The following is a 16,041-nucleotide window of genomic DNA, read 5'->3' as shown; positions in this document are numbered from 1 at the left end:
TGGGAGGAGGGAAGGAAAGAGAGGGAAGGAGATAAGAAGCAATGGGATAGGAGTGAAGCGAGAGGGAAGGAGGGAGAGAGGGTGAAAAGAGATAAACATAGGAAGAGCCAGAAGTGAGGAGGAGGGAGAAGAAGAGAGAGGTGAAGAGAAATTTGATAAAGAAGTAGGGAGAGAAAGAGGAAGGGGTTCTGCTTTGGAGACAGGGAGAGGGGAAGAAAAGCGACAGGGAAAGAGAAGAGGAGATAGAAAAGGGATAGGAAGGTATGGATGAAATGGGAGATAGATAATGAGGAAGAGGGGAAGGAAAGGGGAAGAAAGGAAAGGAAAGTACATGGAAAAGAAAGCTGAAAGAGGAACTGATGAAGGGCGAGGAGAGGGGAGAGAGGAGAAGCAGATTGAGGGGGAGATAGTAGGAAAGGGAAAGAGGAGAAAGAAAAAAGCCAGAGAAGACAGATAGAAGCAAAATGGGACTGGTATATAGAGGTGAGAGGAAGAGGAAGAAAGAAAGTGATGAAAGGGATAAAGGAGAAGGGAAGAAAAAGAGATGGAGACGAGGGAAGGAGAGGGACAGACGAAATGAGGACTGATGAAGAGGAAAAGAGAGAAGAGAAGGAGATGGTAAAGAAAGATTAAGGGAGAGGAGAAGAAGATAGGAGAAAAAGTGGGGGAGAGAGAGAAGGGTTTGAGAGAAGCCATTGAAATGAGGAATATCAGAGAGAGAGAGAGAGAGCAAAACACATACTGGAGGAAGAAAAAAAAAAAAAAGTAAAAAAGCACAGTAAAGTGAAAAGACATACTGCTGTACTTTCTTCCCTCCCTAACCTGGTTTTTTTCCCTCTACTTCGTTTTTGCTTCCCCTCCTCTTCCTTCCTTCTTTTGCTAACTTTCATCCTTCTTGTCTTATTCTTTTCTTTGATTTTTGTTTTCGTGTTGTATATTCCTTCCTTTTTACCTTCTTTCCGCTCATGGGTAAGAAATGTTAAAGGAAATATTAAAAGAAGAAAAGAAGGGAAATAGAAAATGATAAAAGGAAGGAGAGAGGAAGGAAAAGGACAAATGAGTGAAGGAAGAAGAAAGGGAAGGGACAGAAGTAAGGAAGGAGAAAATGGATTAAAGGAAGGAGGAAAGGAGAGAAAGAGGGAAGAGGAAAGAAAGAGAGAGAGTAAGATAAGGGAAGGGTCTCTCTCTCTCTCTCTCTCTCTCTCTCTCTCTCTCTGACATAACACTCCATAATATTTCCCGACCATGGCTATTTTCTCCTACACCTCTTCCTTGTGTAAGCCTTAAGGTGACATCTGGCTCCCCCGCCTCATGTGTGATCCTCTCCGCTATGCTAATCACCTTTCACTCTGTTTATTATGGGTTTATTAAGACACCTGTTTATGCTCTCCCTCCTCCTTCTTGCCTCCTTCCTTTCTCTTCCTCTTATCCTCCTTTTCTCAATATCATCACTTTTTTCTTCCATGTCTTCTTGATCGTCACTGTACAGTCTCCCTGCCTTGCTCTCTTTGCTTCTTTTTTCTCTCTTCATCTCAATCCTTGTCCTCTTTATCCTCCTTCTCCTTTATTCCCTTGAATCATCTCCATTCCCCTTCACTCCTCTCCTACTTCTTATTTCTTCCTTCCTCTTCGTTCCTCTTACTTCTTACCTCTTCGTTTTCTTACTCTCTTTCCTCATGGTTATCCCTAATTCCTTTTCATTTCTTCTCCTCCTTTTAGTCCTCTTTGTTTTTTCCACTTTCATTTCACTCCTCCTCCTCCTCCTCATATTCCCTCCTCTGACATTTTATCTTCTCTCTTCTTTCCATTCCTCTTCCTTTCCTTCCCTTCACCCTCCTTCCTCCTCCTTCTCTTCCTTCTCTCCTCTAATGTGTGTGGGGTGGGTGTGGGTTTAGGGGTGGAGAGTGGAAGGGGCAGGGAAGGGAAGGGAGAGGGAGGCATCTTTAAGCTAGTCAGGGTGGCACAGAAGAAAAAAACGAGACTTGGGTTGTAAAAAAACAGGACAAACCAACATTACCGAGAACTACATCATACATACGCTCTTGTTTCCTCGTCTCCTCTTCCTCCTCTTCCTCTTTTCTTCTCTCCTCCTACTCCCTCACACACTTACGCAGATTCCTCTTCTTCTTCGTCCTTCTTCCTCTCCCTCTGCTTCTTGTTGTTCTTGTTCTTCAATTTTGTTGCTGTTGTTTTGTTCCTCATGTTCTTGTTCTTCCCTGTTCATCGTGTTATTGTTTTTGTTCTTGTTATTTGTTCATGTTCTTTTTCTCGTGTTCCTGTTCTTGTTCATAGTGTTCTTTCTTCATCTTCTTCCTTTTCATCTTCGGTCTTCCCTCTTCTCACCATCGTTCTCATCTTTCTCTTGCATCCTTATGATCCTCTCTTTCCCCCATCCTTGCAAAAGACATCTTCCTCCTCCTCCTCCTCCTCCTCCTCTCTCCTCCTCCTCCCCTCCTGAGTAATGGCCCACTTACCCACTAATCCTTGCTCACACCGCTGTCAAGTTTTGAAATGTAAAACAAATCAATGTCTATCAGCTGGCGTGTGATTGGCAGCCACAGGAGGAGGAGGAAAGGAGGCAGGAAAGGCCTAAGAGGGGAGGAGGGTGATCAGGAGCTTTGAGGAGGGAGGATGTGGAGAGAGAGAGAGAGAGAGAGAGAGAGAGAGAGAGAGAGAGAGAGAGAGTTATGAGAAGGACTGGGAAATAGGCTGAGGATTAGGAAGAGTTAGGGAGGAGGAGGAGGAGGAGGAAGAGGAAGAGGAAAAGAAGGAGGATTTTTCTTGCTATGGTGAGGAAGGACAGGATGATAGAAGGGATGAGTGTGAGAGGAGGATGGAAACGGTTTGAAGAGTAAGAGTAGTAGAAGGAGGAGTAGGGAGGTGAAGGTGAAGGTAATGAGGAGAAGGAGTAGGAGGAGGGGGAGAGGAGATAAAGGGAGAGGAGGAGGTGGAAGAATATGGAGCTTTTCAAGGGTGGAAGGAGAGGAAGGAGAAGGAAGGATGTGAGGGGTGGAAGTAACTGAGAGGAGAGAAAAAAGGATGAAGAGGAGGAGGATACATTTGCAGCCTGTTGGAGTGACGAGCAGTGATGGAAGGAAATAGGGAGAAAAAGGGAAGGAGGAGGAGGAAGGAAGGGAGAGAGGTGTAAGGGAGATGAAGGGATGAAGAGATGGATCAAAGAGGGAGGGAAAGAGGGGGGTGGAGAGGTGGGGAATGGAATATTTTTCTCCAGCAAAAGCGGAAGTACTATTTTTATAAAGCACTGCCAAATCTTCAAAAGGCCGCTCCACTGCTCACCCGACACAGGACTATTCAGGCATTCTCTTAACAGCGAATTACACACATAGATAAAGACTACTCCCGGCGTCTTACGATTTCAAGTTCCTCATGAACCTGAGCTTCAGAATTAGTATTTCAGACCGGCTTGAAGACGTCTTGTATGCTTCAGTCCTGCTGATAAGTGACCTCAGATCCGTCAGGAGGAGGAGGAGGAGGAGGAATATAAACAACAGCAACAGCAAGTCTACAGGTTCATTACGAGATTGCCCTGCAGTGATTATTTTTTTACGTCTACGCCTATAGCGCCAGTAGGCTGCTTGAGGGCCCTGGATGGTATTCATTTACCCCTTTATAGCATAGCAGGCAAGTGTTTATAGTGGCGCCATCTTCTGTAATCTTAATCTGCCCAATGAGTCACTTCGGTGTCTGGAGAGCAAATTAAAGCACCTCGGTATATATATATGTGTTCAGTTTACTCTGACGCAAAAAAGTAGCAGTCGATGTGATTTTTTAAAGAAATTGGTTCTAGCACTTACTACTTTGCAGGGAAGATTGTTCCAGTGGTGGATGACTCAGTTTGTATGAAAGAGAAAATTGCCGGTCTATACCATCGTTTCACTTGGATCGGAAGACTTGTTTCTAGTTCTTGGATTAGAAGTGATCGGCGTTACTGACCTTATTCGTGTACTTCAAGACATGAACCATATCTCCTTCTAAGTGTCTCTTTTCCAGTTTATTTAAAGAGAGAAAGGACGAGGAGGAGAAAAGGACGAGGAGGTAGAAAGAGGAGGAGGAGGAGGAGAAGGAGAGGAGAAGAAGAGAAGAAGGAGGAGGAGGAGGAGAAGGAGGAGGAGGAGGAGAGAAGAGGGAGGCAGGAAGACAGAGGAGGAGAAGGAGGAGAAGGAGGAGGAGGAGAAGGAGGAGGAGGTGTAGAAAATGTTTAAAATATGAAAATATGGAAAATGGGAAAGGGAAAAGGAAGAAAAGAAGGAGGAAAAAGACACCAGATGGAGTGCCCTTGAAGCTTGACTTTCCGTGAGAAGGAGGAGGAGGAAGATGCAGAAGGAGGAGGAGGAGGAGGAGGAGGAGGAGGAGGAGGAGGAGGAGGACACCAGAACCACGAGAGGAATACGTAATAAGATGCTTGTTTAGGACTTGAGAAATTCAACTCTTCTCTGTGTGTGTGTGTGTGTGTGTGTGTGTGTGTGTGTGTGTGTGTGTGTGTGTGCAGTTTTGTGGCGGCTTTCTTTAGGTTTAGAATGGGGCAGAGGTGGAAACATTTAAACACTTACACTTGGAAAAACAGACAACAGAAACCTCCTAACTTGTAACGAGGGTGCCAGCTTTAGTGACTTGATCTATTCGCCAGGCATTTCAGTGACCTCCAGAACTAATAAAAACACTCGTTGAACATGCACACGAGAAATGAGCTAGTCGGGGGTGGCAAAGAAGAAAAACGAGACTCGGGTTGAAAAGAAAACGGGACAAACAACCAACATTGCCGAGGACCTTCATCATAATACACTCTTCTTTTCCTCCTCCTCTTCCTCTTCATCCTCACTTCATTCACTCCTGTCGCAACGAAGTACATAATGATCAATGCGACGTCTCTTGGAGTTGGTCATTTTCCCCGTAACTACTGCAGGAAGAGTTGTTGTATTGGCGGATGACTCGATAGTAGAGAAAATGAAGAAAGAAACACTCCTGCCCATCTTTAGTGCATTACACTGCATGAAATCGTAGACATTTATTTCACGGCTTAGTTTGGAGCTAAAAAAAAACTTGGAGTGATTGAACTTGCTCAGGCGGTACTTGAAAACCTGTATCAGATCCCGCTGTTTCGGAGGAGGGGGAGGAGGAGGAGGGGGAGGAGGAGGAGGAGGAGGAGGAAGAGAATGCATGATGTTATTGCGTTTGTCGGCTGTGAATTTTTATGAGTTGAATTTCTGTTTGTGGAAAGCGTGTGTCCAGGGTGGTAGTGACTGTTTAGCATAAATTTAATCAAGAAAAAATAGTTGTAGTAGCACCAGCAGCAGCAGTAGTTGTCGTAGTAGTAGTAGTAGTAGTAGTAGTAGTAGTAGTAGTAGTAGTAGTAGTAATAGTAGTCGTTGTAGTAATAGAAGTAGTAAAAGTGAGCACATTGCAATCTTATCAAAAAAATCTATAGTTAAAGATTAAAGAAGTCAATATTAGTGAATAAAACAGCATAAAAAAGGTTACCAATAGAGGCAGAACTTTTTTTGTTAAAGCCGCTGATGATGATAATTATGTATTTGAATGTAATGAAATGTAGTGGTTTATTATAACTTTTTACATAAATTTCCTAGTTACTATCTCTCTCTCTCTCTCATCTCTCTCTCAGTCTCATCGTTCCTGCTTTCCTCTGATCCGGTAGGTACATAGGCGAGAAGGTCAGTAAGGTCAGTGTACATTAGAATTCCTTTGATGTTTTGGCAGGAATCTGGAAATTTCGTGCAGAGAGAAACATGAAATAGATGAAGCGTTTATTAAGGTACTGCTTAAGGAGAGATGAAGCGTTTTTTGGAGTACGGTAAATGAGTGAAACGTTTTTTGAAATACAGTAAAGGAGTGGAACGTTTATGGGAGTACAGTAAAGGAGTGAAACGTTTATGGGAGTACAGTAAAGGAGTGAAACGTTTATGAGAATTACAGTAAAGAGGTGAAACGTTTATAGGAGTACAGTAAAGAAATTGGAACGATTTATGAGGAAATTCTGAAAAGGGGTCAAAGCGTTTTATTGAGAACCAGTAAAGAGTGGAACGTTTGTGGGGTGAAATCTGAAAAAGAGGGTGGAACGTTTGGCAGGAGTACAAGTAAAGAGGTGGAACGTGGGAGTATAGTAAAGGAGTGGAACGTTTGTGGGAGTATAGTGGAATGTTTAGGGAAAGAAGTGGAACGTTTGTGGGAATTATAGTACAGAGCAAAAAGTGGAACGTTTGTGGGGAGTACAGTAAAAGTGGAACGTTGTGGGAGTATAGTAAAGGAATTGGAACGTTTGTAGAATCCTGATAAAGTGGAACGTTTGAATATAGTAAAGGAGTCGTTTAATGGGAGTATAGTAAAGGAGTGGAACGTTCACTTTAGTAGAGAATGAAATATACCAAACGATCACTTAAACTGTTTATCTTTATGGTCTTGGTAATAAAACAAGGAGGAGGAGGAGGAGGAGGAGGAAGAGTAGGAGAAATAATAATGATAATAATAATGATAATAATAAGAAGAAAAAGAAAAAGAATAATTATATTAGACTAGACCTTCTTGAAGTCTCTCGTTGAAGCTGTTGGGATGGGCATAGGCATAGGCATACGACTCTAGTGGGAGATTTACGAAACTTCTGTGCCATGAGAGAGAGCACGCAGAAACTTGAATTGAAGTGCCACAGTCAGCCAGTTAATCATTCATTCATTCATTCAATCAGTCAGTCGGTTAGTCAGTCAGTCAGACTCAACAACTTAATAATGAACTCAAACAGTCATGCAACTAAAGGGTCAGTTAATCAGTATGGCAGTCAAATAGTCAATTGGTATATGTCATTTGGTTATTAGGTCAGTCGATCCAACAGTTCATAAGCTCATTCATTCTTTAATTAGGTCAGTCATTTAGCTAATCAGTTATTATATCAGTAGGTCAGTCAGTCTTATTAGGCCAGTCAGTCAGTCAGTCATTAAGTCAGATAGTCAGTCAGTCAGTCAGGCACCTGTTTTTCCTTTTCATCAAGATATCTCGTTGACCGAATTATGACATTGGTATGGAGAGGAGAAAGGAAAGAGGAGAAAAGAGTTTAACCGGAGAGGGGAAAAACAAGAGAATGGTAAAATTAAATAAAAGGAGAGAAAGTAGGAGGAAAATGTGGCTATTGAGGGAAGGAAAGACGGAGGAAAGTGAGGAGAGAGAGAAAAGGAGGTGGATTTAGAAGACAAGGAGTTAAGGAGAGGAAAAAATGTAAGGGGTGGGAAGGAGTGAGGAAAGGAGAAGAGGAGGAGGAAAAGGAGATGGGAGATAAATTTAAGAGAAAGGGAGAGAATTGGAGAGAGAGTAATAGAGGAGGACGAAAGGGAGGGAGGAGGGGGAAGGAAGAGGAAGAGGAGGAGGGGGAAGAGGAGGAGGAAGAGGAATAGGAGGGGGCAGCCTAACCTTGATGAATTTAATTAAACTTGGATTGAACAGCAGGCAAAGGATGGGACGGTGCTTGAGTGAAGGAAGGAAGGAAGGAAGGAAGGAAGGAAGGAAGGAAGGAAATAGGAGAGGGAAGAAAGAGGAAAAAAGGTAAAAAAGAAAACTAGAATGAATGAAGGAAGGAAGAAAATTAAAGGAAATGAAGGACGAAGGTAGGAGGAAAGGAAGTAAGGAAGGAAGGAATGTAGGAGAAGGAGGAAGAAAGGCCGGCAGGAAGGAAGGCCGGAAATAGGAGAGGAACAAGAAGGAAAGAATTAAGGGAGGAAGGAAGGAAATCGAAGAAAGAAAGAAAGGAGAAAACAAGAAAGAAAGAATAAAGGAAGAAAAGGAGGAAGAAAAGTGAAGGAAAAGAAGGAATTAGAAAAGCAAAGAAGAAAGGAAAGAAGGAAGGAAGGAAGGAAGGAAAGACAAGGAGGAAAAAGGACGAAGAAGTGGTGAGGAAAGAACGAAGAAAAGCAAGGAAAGAATGAAGGAACGAAAGAAGTAAGAAAATGAAGGAAAAGAAAGGAAGGAAGGAAGGAAGGAAAGGTGTTTGTATCAGGTTCTATTCTTGTCTTGCTATTGTTTCCACCACAAGATACATTACTCTCTCTCTCTCTCTCTCTCCTCACACACACACACACACACACACACAAACACTTATCTCTTCCTTCCTTCCTCGTGTTCGTCAACCTGACACACGTTTACCTGAAGATGCGCTGAAGGAGGAGGAGGAGGAGGAGAAGGAGAAGAAGGAGGAAGAGGAAGAGGAAGACGAGGACTGTGAAGTAAAAAAAGAAGAAATATAGAAAGTGAGTTAATTAGACATTGGAAAATAAAAACAACAATGAAAAACATATAAAAAAGGATGAAAATGGTTGAATGAGACAAAGGAGAAAGAAGGAAGAGGCAGGACAAGAAGAAAAGACGATGAAAAAGGAGGAGAAAGAAGAAAATAAAGAAGAGGAGGAGGAGGAGGAGTAGAAGGACACGAGGAATTAAAATGAAGAGGAGAACTTGGATAACGAAAAAAATAGAAGTAGAGGAGTGAAAAAAGGCAGGAAAAACGAGGAAAACTAAGAAAAGAAATTAAAAAAAGATAGGAAGTGCTTAAAAAACGTGGGAATATAGGAGTCTGCCCTTCAGTTTGCGGCGGAGAAGCCCGTCATCCGTTTTCTTTTTGATTAAGGGCTTCATGTGTTGTGATTGATGGGTGGTGAGTATTGAGCAGTAGTGGTCGTAGTCGTAGTCGTAGTAGTAGTCGTAGTAGTAGTAGTGGTAGTAGTAGTAGTAGCTTTTTTATTTTCTTTCCTAATCTTTTCTTCCTCTTATGCGTTTTCCTTATCTCTCCTTCGGCTAATCCACAAAAAAAAGACTTAAGTATCAGTTTTGAGGTAATACACAGTGAGCCATGATAAGTTAAGGATGAGGAAGATAGGAGGAGGAAGAAGAAGATGAGGATGACGAGGAGGAAGAGGAGGTGGGCTGGTGCTAAAGGAAATGGTTGAGCTGAAGGAAGGAAGAATACGAGGAGGAGGAGGAGGAGGAGGAGGAGGAGGAGGAGAATGAGAAGGCTGAATAGAGGAGGAGATATGGTGCTGGTGGTAAGGAGAGGAAGTAATGGTGCTGGAGGAGGTGAAGGAGGAGGAGGAGGAGGAGGAGGAGGAGGAGCTGCGGCGAGTAGGTGGTTTCCCGTGGGAAGAAGAACAGAAGGTTAGACGATGAGAGCGGCGACGAAGCTGGGAACATTGACGAAACTGCGTAGAGGAAGGAAGAAGAGGAGGAAGAGGGGGAGGAAGAGGAAGAGTTAGAGGCGATAGAGTAGAAGGAGGGAGAGGAAGAAGAGGAGGAGGAAGAGACAGAGGCAATAAGAGGAAGAGGAAGAGGAGGAGGCACAGAATTTGGAGCAGGGCAAGTGAAAAGTGGAGAATGGGAAAGATGAATAATGAATTTTGGGAGACTGAAGTAAAATGAAACGTAGTAGTGGTAGTAGTAGTAGTAGTAGTAGTAGTAGGAGGAGGAGGAGGAGGAGGAGGAGGGAGATGAAGATGATGATAATAAAGAAAGGAATAAGGAGAAATGAAAAGGAATAAGATGCAAAAACTGAAACAAATAAGACTGCAAAAAAGAGATTGTATAAGAAGATGAATAAACAGAGAGGTAAGTGGATAGATAGATAGATAGATAGACAGACAGAGAGAGAGACAATTAGATATCCCTTAGCCAAGCATAAATTAGCTGTTATGGTACAATTTAATCAGTTTTCGAGACGTCCAGTAAATCTTGGAAGGATTGATCGTACTCTCCACGGGGACCACAAGGAGAAGGTGGTGATGGAGGCGGTGGTGGTGGTGGTGGTGGTGGTGGAAGAGTAATGTGGAAACGTGAAGATGATTAGATATATAGTGATGTGTGGAGAGAAGAGTGATGTGTAGTGTGGAAATGGGGATATGTGGAGCTGAAAATAGTGGAATTGATAGATGTGGAGTCAGGTATGTGGTGTGGGATGTGGGGTTTCTATGAGTGTGGCACTGGGTACGGATATAGAGTGGAATAGTGAATGTGGAGTGTGATAGTGGAAATGGTCTTCTCATGTGGAATTGGTGTGGTGTTGAGGCAGTTATAGATGTTGTGATGTAGTGTGGCTGTATGTGTGGATATACAGAGTGGAATAAAGTGGAGTGTGGCAGTGTGGAAATATTCTGTCCCGTGGTGGTTGTAGAGGAATTACAGAGGAATGGTCTTTTATTAACAGCATCACGTTGGAATACTTATGTGGGATGGACACAATCTTCAAAGTAAATAGGTCAGTCACTACCAGATGGCGTTAGTGAGTCTTACGAGCTACACAGCATCTAGTCAAGAGTCTTCACAATTAAGGTTTGAGGTTATTGTTCGAAAGTAGAAGTAAGACCACCTTAAAAAAAAGAATTTAAAGATGAGTGTGTGGGAATGTGTGTGCGTGCGGGTGGATATAAATATAGATGGATTTTTTTTATGTGTTGCCTGTAGCGCCGGTTGGCTCTCCTGATGGGCCTTTTGGACGCAGGCGGATTTTATTTATAGTGGCTGCCGTGATGTATGACTCTTGCTTGGCCCATGCTGCCCCCCGGAGCTCCACTTGAACGATGTCGCTGAAGTTAGGGATGATTGAAGATCCGGGCAGTATGTGGGTAGTCTTCCACCACTCGGCGATGGATTGAAAAATCTGCGTGATTTGGTGGGATTCGAACCTAGGTCCAGGGGCTCACCACGCCCGCACGCTGACCACTCGGCCACCGCCATGATAGATAAATAAGAGAGAGAGAGAGAGAGAGAGATACAGAGTGTGTGTGTGTGTGTGTGTGTGTGTGTGTGTGTGTGTGTGTGTGTGTGTGTGTGTGTGTGTGTGTGTGTGTGTGTGTGTGTGTGTGTGTGTGTGTGTTAAATGGGCCGTGGTAGATGAATGACCTTGGCTAAACAAAAGGCAGGTACACACACACACACACACACACACACACACACACACACACACACACACACACACACGAGGAGGGGACTTCGACCTCGGCGCAATATGGCAGAGAGAACAAAAGAGAGGGGAGAGGGAAAGAGAAGAGGAGACAAGAGGAAAGAGAGGAGTGAAAAGAGAAAAAAGAAAGCAAGAGATAGCAGAGGAGAGGAAAGATGAGATAAAAGAGAAGAGGAGAGTAAAGGAAGGAGAGCGGGAATTAATAAAGGAAAATAGATGAAAGGAGATGAACGGCAATCCTAAATGAATGAAATCTATAAATACTCAGCGAGGGAGATAGATAGACAGATAAATAGATAAGTACATAGACAAAGACTGGCAACAAGAGAGAGAGAGAGAGAGAGAGAGAGAGAGAGAGAGAGAGAGAGAGAGAGAGAGAGAGAGAGAGAGAGAGAGAGAGAGAGAGAGAGAGAGAGAGTCTAAATAGATATAAATTTCGATAATGACAATAGGGGGGAAAATATATATCAATGAATAGTTATAGAAAAAAATATAAAAAAAGTGAATTACCTTGACTCTAGAAATCCAAAAAAATCAGAAAAGAAATAATAAAAGATATGAAAGCCTAACAAAATCATCATACTACTACTACTACTACTACTACTACTACTACTACTACCACCTCAACCACCACCTACATATTAATTTTAGTATGAGTGACACTTAAGAAAAAAAATCTTATAGCGTGAAGGTCGTCCAGGTAAAGCGTCAGGTGTGTTAATTAAGGAGGTGAAGGTGAGCTAATTAGGAAAAGGGGGAAAGGTGTATTAACAAGAGAGAGAGAGAGAGAGAGAGAGAGAGAGAGAGAGAGAGAGAGAGAGAGAGAGAGAGAGAGAGAGAGAGAGAGAGAGAGAGAGAGAGAGAGAGAGAGATTGATGATTAATTGACTGATCTTTCCACTACCATCACCATCGAACCCACCACCGCCACCACCACCACCACGACTTCCATCATCACCACCACCACCACCGAAACCTCTGATATGCATTTGCCTTTGAGTGTGTGAGCGGTTTGGGAGGAGGAGGAGGAAGGAAGGAAGGAAGGAAGGAAGGAAGGAAGGGAGGGAGGAAGAAAGGAAGGAAAGGAGGAAAATATTTGCAGAACTGCAACTCGTTTTCTCTGTGTTTGATGTGTGTGTGTGTGTGTGTGTGTGTGTGTGTGTGTGTGTGTGTGTGTGTGTGTGTGTGTGTGTGTGTGTGTGTGTGTGTGTGTGTGTGTGTGGATGCATGTTCACTGATGGGTGAAACTCGAAAGGACACACACACACACACACACACACACACACACACACACACACACACACACATCATTTACAAGTCAACACTTCTTCATATTAATTTTTAAAAACATGCTTATATAACCTCCTCCTCCTCCTCCTCCTCCTCCTCCTCCTCCTCCATCGTTTTTCCTCCCCTACATTTTTCGTGTCTCATATCAATCTTTATATAATTCTTTTAAATACTTTGCCTGTATATTTTCCTCTTCCTCTTGTTTCCTCTTGCTTTCCTCTTCTTTCTTTATATCTTAACCCTTCCATTTTGTATCCCTCCATTTATCCTTCTCGTCGTTCTCTTCCTCTGTTCCCTCCTCCTCCTTTACTGTCTCCTATTCCTTCATGTCATCAAATCCCCTGTTCTTGTTTCTCTCATATCCTCTTTGTCCTCCTTCACCTCCTCCTTCTCCTTCCTTTCCTATTCTTCCCTCTACTTGCTTTCCTCTTCTTTCTCCTTCTCATCATCTCTTCCTGCATCCTTCCCTTTCGTATCCTCTTCCTCCTCCTCCTCTTCCTCCTCTTCCTCCTCCTCTTCCTCTTCCCTACTCGTAAACACCTGGTTCTCAACATATGCATAACAACGTAATTCTCACCTTCCCCCCCCCCCCCCCACACACACACACGCACACAAAAAACATTCTTGTAATTCAGTTTCTTGCGTTAAATATCTGTCATTTGCTCTCTCTCTCTCTCTCTCTCATTACTTTCCTTTTTATTCGTCCCCATCGTCTCTTCTCCCACCCCTCCTCTTCCCTTCCTCTGCTTTTCACCCCTTTTTCTCCTCCCTCCTCTCTCCTCCTCTCCCTCTCCTCTCCCTCCTCCCTGATTCTTTTTCCTCCAGCCACTCACTCTCCCATAATCCTACTTATTCCCACTCTCTCATTTTTCATCCTCCTCTCTCCCTCTTCTCTCCCTTCTTTCTCCCCCGTCCTGCTCCTTTACGCTGCGGCTCTTCTCCTCTTCATAATTATCTTCCTCCTTAATTCTCTCCTTATGTATTTCTTTTCCTCTTTCCCTTTTTCTTCCTTCGTTTCTTCTCCTTCTTTACCTCCTTTCTTCCTCTTCATATCTTCTTCCTAACTTTTCCTCTTCCTTCTTTTCTCTGTTCTTTCTCTCACCTTTCTCATCCTTTATTTTCCTTTCTCCCTTTCTTCCTTCCTTCCTTCATTCCAGCTTCCTCTCTCTCCGCCTCCTCGTCCTCCTCCACCTCTCTCTCCTCTTCTCCGTTTACTTGTTACACCTCCTTTATCATCCGCTCCCCAACCATCCTCTTCCATCACCCCAGCCTCCTCCTCCTCCTCCTCCTCCTCCATCTTTATCACCCGTTTCGTGTTTGCCTCTCCTTTTTATTGCCTCTCTCTTCCATCATCTGTTCCGCCCCTTGCCTGTTTTCTCTCTCCCCTCTCCCTCCCTTCCCTCTCCTCCCTCCCTCCCTCTTTTTTTTCTCTCCCCTCCGTACCTCTACAAAATCTCTCACCCCTTTTGCTTCGTGGTATTCATAGAGGAGGAAGAGGGGGAGGAGGAGGAGGAGTAGGAGGAGGAGGAGGAGGAGGAGGAGGAGGGAAGAGGGAGGAGGAGTGAAAGGGCGTGAGGCATGAGTGAACGTGTGTGTGTGTGTGTGTGTGTGTGTGTGTGTGTGTGTGAAATTTTACGGATTCATATGTAAGTGCGTTAGCGTTTTATTTTTTGTTCAGAGAGAGAGAGAGAGAGAGAGAGAGAGAGAGAGAGAGAGAGAGAGAGAGAGAGAGAGAGAGAGAGAGAGAGAGAGAGAGAGAGAGAGAGAGAGAGAGAGAGAGAGAGAGAGAGAGAGAGAGAGAGAGAGAGAGAGAGAGAGAGAGAGAGAGAGAGAGAGAGAGAGAGAGAGAGAGAGAGAGAGAGAGAGAGAGAGAGAGAGAGAGAGAGAGAGAGAGAGAGAGAGAGAGAGGGGGGAAATTAGGGGAGATTGAAGTGATGTTAGGAATGGGGAGAGGAAGAGAGGGAGGGAAGGAGGAAGGAAGGAATAGGTGGAGGAAGTGATAGAGGGGTGGAGGAAAGAGAGAGAGAAGGGGAGAGAGAAATTAAGAAGAAAGAGGTGGAAGATAAGAGGGAGGAAAGGTGGAAGAAGATACAGATGGATAAATGAAGAGAAGAGATAAGAGTGGAGGGAAGGAGAGAGAAGGGAGAGGTGGAAGGAGAGAAGTAAAAGAGAGAGAGACAGAGGAGAAGTGGAGAGGTGTTGAAGTAGAGGAATGAGAAATGGAGGGGTGAAGGAAGGGAGAGAGGGAGGAAAGGAGAGAAAATAAGGAAGAGTAAAGAGAGGAATGGGGTTGAGAAGTGGAGAAAGAAGAGAGAGAGAGAGAGGAAAGGTGTGGAGAGGTAGAGGAATGAGATATGGAGGGTAAAGGGTTAAAGAGAGATGTAGGATGGAGGGATGGAGGGAGGAGAGGTGGAGGGGTGGAGAGAGAGGGAGGAAGAGATATATGGGTATAGCACTATTGTTATGCAGAGGAGTGAGTTACAAAGTGTGAGAGAGAGAGAGAGAGAGAGAGAGAGAGAGAGAGAGAGAGAGAGAGAGAGAGAGAGAGAGAGAGAGAGAGAGAGAGAGAGAGAGAGAGAGAGAGAGAGTGTAGGACGGAGAAAAAAAAGAAAGAAGGAAAGAAAGAAAGAAGGAAAGAAGGAAAGAAAGAAAAGAAAGAATGAAGGTAGAATAAAAGAAGGGAAGAAGGAAAAGAAGAAAACAAAGAAAAAAAAGAAAAGAGAAAAAGAAAGAAGGAGAGAAGGGAAGAAGGAAAAAAGGAAGAAAAAGAAAGAAAAGATAAGAGGGTAAAAGGAAAGAATGAAAAAAAAGATAGAAAGAAAGAAAGAAGGGAAGAAGGATAAGAGAGAGAGAGAGAGAGAGAGAGAGAGAGAGAGAGAGAGAGAGAGAGAGAGAGAGAGAGAGAGAGAGAGAGCATTTAAAAGTCAAATTAAACTCGAACAATTGGATTATTAGTCGAATGGTCACGAGAATCCGTCCGCCATATTTTTCTGCGCACACATAAATATTAAACGGCCAGATACTTTTTTTTACGCTATTTTATCATGCTCGGTAAAGTGCGTAAATTCTCTCTCTCTCTCACATTTATATATAAACATAGATACAAATAGAATATGTACAGACCCAAAGGTACACTGTCGTTTGCTACCTATTCAAAGGGCAGTATAAAATCTGTCTATCTATCTATCTATCTATCTATCTATCTATCTATCTATCTATATATCTATCTGTCTATCTATCTATTTATCTATCTATCTATCTATCTATCTATCTATCTATCTATCTATCTATCTATCTATTTTTATTTTATTTATTTATTCATTTTTTATTATTTTTTTTTTTTCACATCCTCGCCAATAGCGCCGGTAGGCTTTCTTCATGGGCCAGATGGTCGGCCCAAGCCCGTCGTGGCGCAGGCAATTTTTTATAGTGAATGAAGAGCAAAATAAGATGATTCCTACGAGAGGGAAGTTGAAGAAGAGGAGGAAAAGGAGGAGGAGGAGAGTGAATGGTGACTTGTAAGAACATTAGAACATAAGAACATAAGGAGTCTGCAAGAAGCCGGTAGGCCTATGCAAGGGAGCTCCTGTGAACCTAACCCCACCTAACATCACTATCCTTAAATTTTTTTTTTTTTTTTTTTTTTTTTTTTACGTTGATTGCCTATTGCGCCGGTAGGCATCTTCCCGGTGGGGCCTGATGGTCGGCCCAAGACTTCTTCCAGGTGGGGCCTGATGGTCGGCCCAGCCCGTTCTGGCGCAGGCGAGTGTTTAAAGTGGCGCCATC

Source organism: Eriocheir sinensis, chromosome 51 (assembly GCF_024679095.1).
Source record: "Eriocheir sinensis breed Jianghai 21 chromosome 51, ASM2467909v1, whole genome shotgun sequence".
Classification (NCBI taxonomy): domain Eukaryota; kingdom Metazoa; phylum Arthropoda; class Malacostraca; order Decapoda; family Varunidae; genus Eriocheir; species Eriocheir sinensis.
This window is presented reverse-complemented; position numbering follows the sequence as displayed.